Here is a 12,252-nt window from a genome sequence, read left to right on the forward strand (position 1 = left end):
ATTAGTAGAATATGCAAAAGAAAAAGGCAGAAAACATTCGTTGTTAGGCTAGACGAGTAAAGTGCAGACAAAAAGACGGGAAGCCAAGGGTGAGTTAGAAGGTGGCTTTATTTGGCGTTGGGCTGGTCATGTGACTTGTGCTGAAGTTAAGCAGAGAGCTGAGCCAGAGAGGAGGCAACAGGGCGAGGGAGCTGATGCTTAGCAGACCAGGAACGGAGGCTGGAGTCAGGCTTAGGTCACTGCAGGCACAGGGAAGCAGGTCTCAGGAATATACTGACAGAACAGTGGCCAGGATGTAAACCACCGGGCTCGGGACCGCTGAGGCCGAACCAGCAAATTATGAGGAGTTGTAGTCGGACACAATTTATCACACAGCCTCAAGAAAGCTAGACTGCAGGCTACAGGGAGAAATGTAATATGAAAGTATTAGTATAGTATATCATAAGAAATGCTATAGCATATTATATAATAACAACAATTATACATTGAAAAAGTCAGTAAGAAATATAGAATGTTGGAAAAGTAAAAGAATTGTCAGAAAAATGCTGTAAAGATAAAGTATATTAGTCATGGCAGTGTCGAAATAGATGTAATTTAAAAAAATCATACTAGAGTATATCAAAAAAGTCAGTATGACGAAAAAAAGACATTGATTCGTGGTATATAGTATGTTATTTCTCTTCAATCTCTCCTCTTTGTCATTCTCAAATGCTCCTCCAGGTGCTGAGGACGATTGGCCGCTTGGGAATACACCTCAGAACTGGTCAGTATGGCACATGTGTATAACCCCAACAATAGTACGTTTATATTATTGTATTGTATAATTATTGTCATTGTTTTGCAGGTTCTAGCTTGCGTCGTAAGCCGCTCGTGGGCCTGGTGTGGTTACGGGTTTTAAAGATCACCACCTTTTGCTCACGTGAGGGATTACCGACTTCCATGTTTGTTCTGTTCGTTGGCGGTGCCAAAACAAAGACGAATAAATGACATGCCCCCAAGATAACTTTAGAGTGTGATGTGTGCCTAAACCTAACAAAGTAGTTTCATCCACTAGTTTTGGTGCTAATGTAAGAGTGAAACTGTATGATGTAAATATAATTACATGTATTAGTTATGACCACTAGTCGACGCTGTTCAGGGCGTCTGGGGGGTGTGAGGAAAGAAAGGGGAGAAGAAGGGAACTTGGCGGTTCAGTTGGATTGTGGAGTTGGACTAAAGTTATGAGTAAAACCCAGAACGTCTTGGACTGATTTATTCCTGCTCATACACCCACGACGCTTACACTGGTGGCAGCGGTGGGATGTGTGTATGGTGGAATATCGTCCCTTGGGATTCTGTTCAACTTTGAGTGGCTGAAGCTAACGGCTAACGATAGCCGCGCTATCCGCTAGCTTAACGTAGCTTGAGATACAGTAAGCCAGCTAACTAGTCTTTTACCCCACGACATTTTTTTTTTCTCCCGCGTATTAGCTTCAAGTGAGTTTAGAAACCGTGTATCGGTCGTCTAGATCCGTACGAAGGCTAAGAGGAAGAAAGCTTGTCATGTCTGATGATGAATCACTCTCCGCTGGTGAGCCACGAGCTAGCACAAGCTCAAGTGGAGCTCCAACGCCAGCTGTGCCGCCTTCCAGCAGAGCATCGGGAGCGCCACGGGGCATTCCCTTACCGCCGCCCTTTCTCAACGATAGCCGTGAGTCTTTTCAACTGTGGGTTCGCCGCTACGAGGTGATTCAAGAAGCCCGTTACAAGGACAGTGGCGTGGATTTGAGTACCGTGTTAGCAGCGGAGCTACCGACTAGACTACCACCACAACTGTTCATTGTTTGGGATAATCTGCCTCTGGAAACTCAGAGCTCTTATGCTGAAACAAAGAGACATTTGCAGACAGCTTTTGGCCAGAAGGATATAATTGCATCGTTTCAAGCATTCCCTAATGCCCGTCCAAGATTGCCTCATGAAGCAATGGAAGTTTATGCTGCAGATGTTTGCAGGCTGGTCAAAGAAGCTTTTTCCGAGTTTGAGCATAAAGCTTCAGAGTATATGAAAATGTCTCGCTTCATTGCTGGTTTGGATCAAGAGCTTCAAGTCAAGTGTCATGAAAGAGGAGTGAAAACTTTCACCGAAGTGTGCAAAGTTGCTTCCCAAACTGAGCGGGCTCGCCAAGCAGCCAGATTGGTAATGCCAGTGTCCCCAGCTAATGTCATTATCGGAGCTGTTGGCCCAACACAGTCCGTAAATTCGGTGCGTGAAAATGACCCTGAACTCAGAAAAGCTGTCCAGAATCTAACTACTACTGTAAAATATTTAAGTAATGATCTGCGCGCTCTGAAACTGAAGCTGGATGAACAAAGTAGTGGGCACCACCGGGAAAGGAACATGCTGGTGCGTCCTGGTCGATCTCCCTCACCTTATGGGAGGAGCCCAGAGAGACCCACAAAGGCATGGAGCTCAGGTTATGGGCATTCCCCATCCTGATATTCACGTTCCCATAATTTTTCTCCAGAACGCTACCCTCATGTAAACCGCCACCATCAGGATTTCACCCACAGAGAACCTGACAGGTACCGACAGCCTTACAGAGATACTCACTACTCAGCCCATGCCTGTGACCCCCACAGAGAAAGAAGATGGAGACAAACTTCTCCCAGTAGACATCACTATGATTCGCGTCGCCGAAGCCCAAGTCCCAAACATGTGTCATTCCAAGAGTATGAGGACAAAGGTCAGCGAAGCCCCACCAACACTGATTACAAAGATCAGGGCAGATTTGAACAGGGAAACGGATGCTAGCTGATGATGCGGGGCAACCATCAGCTACTTCCCGGGAAGCCCCAGAGGTCGGCCTCACCGAAATACCAGACAACATCCGACAACAGACAACCCCTAGTGGTGTTACAGATATGAAAATTCCCCTGACTGAAATGGTGAAAACGGACGCCACTGTAAGTAAAGATGTCACCTCCTATGTAAATGGAATTGTTGAGGGCACTGATATGCACATCATGCTAGATACAGGCTCTACAATCTCATTTATAAGTGAGCAGACCAAAATGTCAATACCTTCTCTGGCAAGAAGACCCATAAAAAAGATATTCATCATGTCACAAGCTGTGACTGGCCAAAGCTTGGATACATTGGGTACGGTAGATGTCACCTTTAAGCTAGGGTCACAAACTCTGCAACACGAAGTACAAGTCATCAGAAATGTAAATCAAGGCGTCATATTAGGTTGTGACTTTCTCACTCCTCACAGTGTTATTTTAGATATGGGGAGGGGGCTGTGCTATCTAGGTGATGAGGTCCTGCCCCTACTTAGACAAAGGGATCTAGCACCTGCTAGTTGTACAGCACAAATAATGGAGAACATGACTGTTCCCCCACGCTGTGAAATGATTTGTAAAGTTGCCCTGATTCCCCCTGTAATCAATGCAGGCCTCCTACGCAGTTACAGCGGCTGCCTTGAACCCCGGCAACCGGAGATGGATGGTATGGCAGTTGCCCGAACGCTGTCTACTGCTGAAAATGGCTGTACTGTTGCACGCATCATCAACCCCACACACACCCCTATGGTGCTGCATTCAGGTCTGCAGTTAGGACAGTTTATTCCAGTGTCAGACACTGACATAAGTGAGGATTCAGCTCCTGTATGTAATGTTTCCACCTACCCAGTACCGCTATCCAGTCTGCCAACTAATGTCACCCAGCCAACCAAGCTGCCTATTGATGTCAAGTGTGGAAATCTGACACAGGCAGAGAGTTCTGATCTACACAACTTGCTCTCGTCTTACCATGATGTCTTCAGTAAAACCAGCACAGACTTTGGTAATACAGACATGGTCAAACATAACATCCACACACAAGATGCACCCCCGGTTAGGAAGCGTGCATATCGCACTTCTCCAAAAATGCAAACATTGATTCAATCACATGTCGAGGAGATGTTGGAAAAGGGAATTGTGGAAATGAGTCACAGCCCCTGGGCAGCACCTGTGGTGATGGTCAGGAAAAAGGATGGCACATGGCGTTTCTGTGTAGACTACAGAGGCTTGAATGCAATCACAGTAAAAGATGCACATCCTTTGCCCAGAACAGACGACACCTTGGATGCACTCAGAGGCTCTTCGGTGTTCAGCACGATGGATCTCTCATCGGGGTATTGGCAAGTGCAGCTCGAGGAACAGGACAAAGCAAAGGCAGCTTTCACCACAGGGCGGGGACATTACCAGTTCTGTATGATGCCCATGGGCTTGGTAAATGCACCCCCCACTTTCCAACATCTAATGCAGCTGGTGTTACAAGGTCTCTCATGGAAAACATGTCTAGTATACCTTGATGACATTATTGTGTATAGCCCCAGTTTTGCTGTCCATCTTCAGCATTTGAGAGAGGTGTTTGATCGCCTCAGAGCCGCTAATCTCAAACTCAAACCCTCAAAATGTAGCTTTGCAGTACAGGAAGTGACATTTTTGGGACATGTTGTCTCACCTGCGGGACTAAAACCTGACCCAAAAAACATAGAAAAAGTGAGAGACTGGCCTGCCCCCAAGAACCCTACTGAAGTCAGAGCATTCCTTGGGCTGTGCTCTTATTATCGGCGTTTCATTTATGAGTTTGCAAAAATGTCAGAGCCCCTCCATGCTCTCACTCAAAAAGGAAAAGTATTTCTATGGACTGAGGTTGAACAGAGCGCATTTGAAAGCCTCCGCCATACTCTGTGTGACACACCAATCCTCTCCTATCCAGATTTCTCACATGAGTTTCTGCTTTTCACAGATGCATCCAGCACAGCCATTGGATGCGTTCTATCTCAGGTGAATGTGGAAAACATGGAAAATGTCATTGCTTATGGCAGTCGTGTTTTAACAAAAACAGAGAAACATTGGTCTACATATGACAGGGAACTGTGGGCTATCATATGGTCAATCCGGCACTTTCGCCAGTATCTGACAGGCCAGCCTTTTCGCATCATCACAGACCACAAACCTCTTCTTTCCTTGAGGAAGATGCCTCTGGATTGTGATCCTATGGGACGCAGGGCTAGGTGGGCTCTGGAGATTGACCCCTATGACTGGACAGTTGAATACCGACAAGGAACTAAACACACCAATGCTGATTCTATGTCCCGTCGTCCTATGACAGCCGCAGAAACCCCTTTGGTTACAGCCGATCAGGTGAGCTGTGTTTCCATTCACACTCAAACCCACTCAGCAGGGTTGCACATTTCAACCACTGAGCTGGCATCCCGTTCAGAGTCTGCCCTCACTACCACGGCTGTTGCAGATATAATATCACATGTAAAGTCTGCTTTACAAGATATTGCAGTGGAATCTACAGACAGTTCACTCCTGAATGTGAACAGGCAGTACCTCATCTAGGCTCAAGAAGCAGATCCTGTGTTGCAAATAATCATGAACTGGGTGTTGACTGACAGCAGGCCGCCATTTTCAAGCATTAAAGAAACTCCATTTTGTTGATGGTCTGTTATGTCGCAGGGTCAGACCCCCACCAGGTGACCCGGTTTTACAGACTGTAGTCCCCAGTAGTGTGCAGAAAAAGGTATTTCAAACATTACATGGGCATTCACTCTCTGGACACTTCAGTGCGCAGAAGACATTGCAAGGGGCACACGCCAGATGCTATTGGCCTCACATAACACGTGACATAACTCAATGGTGTCTTGAATGTACAGCTTGTGAAGCACGGCGACCACAAACACCACACCAACGGGCCCCTATGCAAAACATAATCACATCCAGGCCTTTTGAGAAGATTGCAGTAGACTTGACAGAGTTGCCACTTACTCGCTGTGGTCATCGCTATGTACTTGTTGTAATGGACTATTTTACTAAGTACCTCAACTTGTATGCACTTTCTGATCAACGAGCAACCACTGTGGCTAAATGTTTATTTGAAGACTGCATTAGCCACCACGGTGTCCCTCAAAGTTTGCATACTGACCAAGGCCGTCAGTTTGACTCAGATCTTGTCAAAGACCTGTGTTCCCGCTTGGGAATACACTAAACACGGACATCCCCCTATCATGCTATGTCAGATAGCATGGTGGAATGGGCAAACCGGACCATCAAGGACCAGTTGGCAAAATACCTATACACCAGAGGAGGTGAATGGGACGACCACCTGAGACAGGTTGAATTTGCATATAACACAAGTGTTCACTCGTCCACCAAACACACACCGTTCTCCCTGGCACATGGTAGAGAAGCCTGTCTGCCTGCTGATGTCCTGCTTGGAGACTCCCCAGCAGTTTCAAATGCCACTCGAGGTACACCGAGTGAATATGCCAATTCTGTATTGAGGAGACTGTGTGCTGCGTTTCACTCTGTTGCACAAAACATTGAGGCAGCAGGAGCTCAACAAAAGCACTACTATGATCGTCGGATGAAACACACAGCCTATGAGCCAGGTGACTTGGTGTGGGTTGACCTTCCAGCCCTTGCTAGACAAAAGCTGTCACCAAAGTGGTCGGGCCGGTTCAAAATACTGCAACGGCTAGGCTCAGACGGGGATGGCATCGGAGTGGACTATGAACTGTTGGACCAGCGGGATCCGAGAGCGAAGCCTAAGGTCATTCACTACAATCGCCTGAAACCTTATCGCTCTGCCTGGTCAACTGGAAAAGATCCACCTTTACCTGGAGGAGGAGCTGCAGCAACAAACAGCCCAGGTCCCTCACTGCCTACTGCACTCTCAGGCTCCAGACCGTATGTTTACAGGAGCCCAGCCACACCAAGATCCTCTGTGCCTCCAGATAGGGCTCGGACTAATGGTTGTCCTCCAACTCAAGGGGCTGCCACTACCATAACACCTGTGGGACAGAGTACTGCCACCGGATCTAACAGTGGACTGTCTCCTGTAGTACTGGTTTTCGATGGAGTAAGGACCAAGTCAGGCCGCTGTGTGCGTCCCCCAGTACGTTATGGAACTGTTGTCTGAACAGTTCCTTGTTCTTGGTGGTGGATTGACGAGCATGTTAATATGAATGGGGAAAGTATGCTGTTCTACTACTTGTTATAGCCCTCACTGTCACTACTGTTTATTGCCATCACCTGTTTATATTGGTATTTAGTATAGGTTGGTATGTGTGCCAAAAGTATACATTCAGCTATTGAAGCGAGGACGCTTCTTTTGTAAGGGGGGGAGATGTGTAAGAGTGAAACTGTATGATGTAAATATAATTACATGTATTAGTTATGACCACTAGTCGACGCTGTTCAGGGCGTCTGGGGGGTGTGAGGAAAGAAAGGGGAGAAGAAGGGCACTTGGCGGTTCAGTTGGATTGTGGAGTTGGACTGAAGTTATGAGTAAAACCCAGAACGTCTTGGACTGATTTATTCCTGCTCATACACCCACGACGCTTACACTAATAACACTGACAACAGAAAGTGTGACTGTGGCGCAGTAGCGGCTTGAATCAGGGAAGAAAAGTTTAGGAGAGGCGTCCAAGGGGTCTTTTTAACACTCGCTCAGTCTGTGTGTGTATATATATATATATATATATATATATATATATATATATATATATGTGGTAATGTAAGGTAATAAACAAATAGAAATACAAATCTAAGTATATTCAGTAAACAAAGTCAAATACTCTTATGTCAAAACAAATCATCAGAAAGCTAAAGTATAGTCGCTCTAAATTAGGTTATGAAAAACATTGTATAGTATGGTATTTAAAGTAACAAAAGCTTTTATGTCAACACATCTTAAAGATCTCCTGGGCCCTGTCTCCTGGGCCCTGTCTCCTGCCCCCTGCCTCCTGCCATGGCCCTGCTGATGCCCCTCTCTACCTGCTTGCTTCTGTTTATCTGGATCGTGGTCCAGATAAACTTTTTTTCTTGGAAGTTTTTCCTGATCCGAAGTGAGGTCCTGGGACAAGGATGTCGTATATGTACAGATTGTGAAGCCCTTGGAGGCAAATTTGTGATTTGTGATTTTCGAGAATCTTTTTTTTAAACGCTAAATAAAATGAACACGTACTCTAAAAGGCTCGTTAGATAATTAACAATATATGGAAATAAGAAATAACACTAGTATGGGTTTGTGGGAGTCTGTAGGTAGATACATTACATTTATGGGCGGAGCATACACAACCTCAGGTGTGGCTCCTGAAGCTGAGGACCCTAAATTCAGCACCTTCAACAGACAACCAAGAGCACAGCTGCCGGTAAGACCAAGTGCATGGGAACTACGTTCTACCAACTATATGCAACAACACTGGTCGGGTAGTATACAACCCCAGTCTGTAACTGTAACTGTAGAGTGGCAGAGGAGCAGGAGATAAGAGATCAGGACCTGCACAGAAAATAACTAACATTTCCAGAGCAAGTCGCTCTTGTCAAAGCATCAGCCACAACATGTTTTCCGTTGATTGTCTAAAATGTGTTTCTGTGATTTCTTTAATGGACAATAGAGTAAATGTGACATTGATTTAACAACACACATTGTGGAATTATTACCACATAATAACACTAAACCACTAATTAAAATGGCAGACCTTTGCGGGCCTGCTATTGGTTGTAATGTACTGTAATGAAGCAGCCCAACACATTGTATAGTGATTGTCAATCAATTTTATTGAAAATAGTAACAAATCAAACATATATTTTATTTTCAAAGACCTAAAAACAAGTAAGTGCATATAATTAATTTAGACTTCCACATTGTGACGCCAGCAGCAACAGAGGGTAGCCATGATTTTACTAAAGAATGTCCTTATTGTCATTCTCTTAGGGCAACCAGTTGAGGCTGAGGCTGCAGCAGTATAGTCTGTTGGTTTTGCTCCATCAGAAGACCAGGATACCGGATCTTTATCACAGGAGTTGGGAGGTAGTCCTTCACCAGAAGACCAGGTAGCTGGATCTGCATCATGGGAGTAGAGAGATAGTCCTCCATCAGAAGACACGACAGATGAAACTTCATAATAGGTGTAGACAGATGGATCTTCATAATAGGTGTAGGGAGATAGTCCTTCATCAGAAGACAAGACAGATGGATCTTCATAATAGGTGTAGACAGATGGATCTTCATAATAGGTGTAGGGAGATAGTCCTCCATCAGAAGACACGACAGATGGATCTTCATAATAGGTGTAGGTCTGAAGTTCTCCATCAGATAGTCCTCCATCAGAAGACACGACAGATGGATCTTCATAATAGGTGTAGGGCTGAAGTTCTCCATCAGATAGTCCTGCATCAGAAGACACGACAGATGGATCTTCATAATAGGTGTAGGGCGGAAGTTCTCCATCAGATAGTTCTCCATCAGAAGACAAGACAGATGGATCTTCATAATAGGTGTAGGGCGGAAGTTCTCCATCAGATAGTCCTCCATCAGAAGACAAGACAGATGGATCTTCATAATAGGTGTAGGGCGGAAGTTCTCCATCAGATAGTCCTCCATCAGAAGACAAGGCAGATGGATCTTCATAATAGGTGTAGGGCAGAAGTTCTCCATCAGATAGTTCTCCATCAGAAGACAAGACAGATGGATCTTCATAATAGGTGTAGGGCAGAAGTTCTCCATCAGATAGTTCTCCATCAGAAGACAAGGCAGATGGATCTTCATAATAGGTGTACGGAGGTAGTCCTTTACCAGGAAACCAGTCACCCCAATCTGCTGCAGAGGTGTTCACCCTGTCCACTGAGGCCTCCATTGGGCAGATGTCAGTGTGCTCAGTCATGTGGGACTTTGTGATGAACAAGTTCTGCAGAGCAGTGTTGGCTTGTGATTCTGAGACCATGTGAAGGATAAGAATGTGTCAAATACTGTTAATATCATGTGTATCATGTTAATCTATTTATTTCAGAAAACAGATATAAATGTCTGCATTTATGTAGCGCTTTTCTAGTCTTAGCGGCCGCTAAGTCACTTTGTTCCTCATGACTTCTTAGTTTCTGGTTTAATAAGTGATTTTTAAATAATAATTTCAAATGTGCTGGTGTCCTGGGCTTTAGACCTCAGTCAAAAGCAACAAATCAGTGTCCACAGTTTGATTTCAAAGCAGATACATTCAGCATCATGCCGAATGTATTTTGAGCGTGTTGAGTCGGTCTTACCTGACACACCAGAGGCATCTAAGCTCCACGATGACATTTTCTAAAAGTCAAATCTTCTCAGTTTAGTATTTCCAAGGTTGGGAATGCACCTCCAAGCTTGAATCTTTCTCCAAATGATGCTTGTCTCAAAAGTGTGTGTCTCTCTTTCAGTGCTGAAGAAGAAATGACCATATTCCACCTCTGCTTCAAGAACTTCATTCTAACAACATCATTTAGAACTCACTGCATTCCGTTTTAGAACTCTCTGACAAACAACTTTTAATACAGCAGCTACATGCTAAAAAACATGTTTTTATTCATCCAATCTCCTAAATATATCAGTTCAGGTCCTGATATGGGGAATAAAAATGTTTTCCTGCACTTTGTTAGATCTTACAGATTATTTAGAGAATATTCATACATTCAAAAGAGCACCTGGCAAACGAGTATGTGAAAATGGGAAATAATGAAATGTTATCAGCACGCATTTGCTATTGCCACATTTCATTTAAAGGTCACTATTCCCTATTATTTGATCATGTCCAGCCCAAATCATATCCCTTTAACATTCCATGGGGCAACCGGTGTGTTACAGGAGCACAGGAACTCTTTCCTGGGGGATGCGTTCATGGTTTTGGTCTGTCTCTCGTTTTCATCCATATCATTTTTTTAATGCATAGGCTACTCACTTTATGCATTTCACATCGTCAGTGTAAGACAATGGTCTGGGGAGACCACCAGTGGAACACCAGATGTAACATAAACCTCCAAATATTGCAACGGCCACACAATGGAGAGAGTCTCCTTCTTTCTGGCAGAATGATTTCACTGGTTAAACGTGAGCTCCTTCTGGCTTGTGGGCACGGGATAATGCTCCATCGCAGTCCCCTTCGCCCGTACCAGCTGCACCTGCCCCTCTACCTTTCCGAGGTAGCTGACGGTAGCCTTTGCTTACTTGCACTTCGCCAGCAGTGCGTCGCACGGCCGATCCGACAGCGACCTGATGCGGTAGACGATGCGTTCTGCAACCCAGAACTCATCACTGCAAAAAGTGAGCTGAGCCCATCTGATCCACACAGTGTGGCAGTAATTAAGCATCTGGAGTAGATAAGGCATTTGTGTACGAGTTACAACGTCATTAAACAAACACAGATAGTTGGTAATATGAGACGATTCAGAGAAAACAATCTTTTGTCAGGTGCCCAAACAAAGATCCCAAAGTTACACAGCGTTTCAGTTTAACTGGAACCCACAACACTCATTAGGCGGAAGCCACCACATCATGCTTCTGATCAGACGAATGAAGAGGCGTCTGTGTTCCCACAGTATCTGCCATCGCCACAGGTTCACCAGTCTGCTGTTGTGAAGGCTGTGATCTGAGAATATAATAGGCTGGTAACAGATTGATGTGTTACTTAGTATAACCAAATAGTTCTGCTCAGGAACTTGACACAAAAGTCTGAAGAACTATGATATTTGGCCAGCGCAAAACGATCGCTGGAATGGGAGCCAGGGGAGTCTGCTGACAGGAGGAAAACCACGGTGAGAACTGACACAAGGAAGGACATTTGGGAGAGGTACGCCAAGTGCGACGGGCTTGACGTGCACCGCTGATCCCACTGTCGGCACTTGACTTGACGGGGCATTCAGCTTTCCAATGTCCTGTCTGCTCTCAGAGTGATTTCATAGTTCACTCGCCTCAATCTGCAGCTAACGTGCGGCCCTTTCCGGTTTAACATGGCGAGGACCAGCTCGTAAACCTGCCGGGCGAAAATGACCAGGTTTCGTTCCCAAAACCAAGGAACCGACTGCAGATCACCAGCAACATCAGAAGCATGCGAGGCTCCAGGAGAACCAAAGAGAGACCTGCCCCACACCACCAACATTACCCATTTCAACAGCATGCTGGAGTGTGTAAAGGACAGGAGAGGACCCACTGGCACCAGATGTTGTTGTATGTTTTTCATGTTCTCTTTCAACCGCTTATCCCAGACAGCCGTCTTCAAACGATAACTATTTTTCACCAAACTGCTCCCGTGAACAATGCTCCAAGAACTCCTTTGATGCAGCTCTCCAAAAGCAATCACGGCCTTCAAGTCGCTTGGGCTCAAAAATTATAATCTACATTTGAATACATATTTTGCAAGCCAAAATGGAGTGTTTTTAGAGTGCTATACTGTGATTTAAACAATGT

At 45.1% G+C, this 12,252-nt stretch overlaps 1 long non-coding RNA gene across 1 annotated transcript; it reads left to right on the forward strand.

The window, feature by feature from the left end:
- The first annotated feature begins 671 nt into the window (after positions 1-671).
- On the forward strand, positions 672-1,234 carry LOC117744230. Its single transcript, XR_004611172.1, has 2 exons — positions 672-763; positions 845-1,234. It is a non-coding gene; the product is annotated as an uncharacterized LOC117744230 (long non-coding RNA).
- The last annotated feature ends 11,018 nt before the right edge of the window (positions 1,235-12,252 follow it).

This window comes from Cyclopterus lumpus, chromosome 15 (assembly GCF_009769545.1).
Source record: "Cyclopterus lumpus isolate fCycLum1 chromosome 15, fCycLum1.pri, whole genome shotgun sequence".
In the NCBI taxonomy this organism is placed as follows: Eukaryota; Metazoa; Chordata; class Actinopteri; order Perciformes; family Cyclopteridae; genus Cyclopterus; species Cyclopterus lumpus.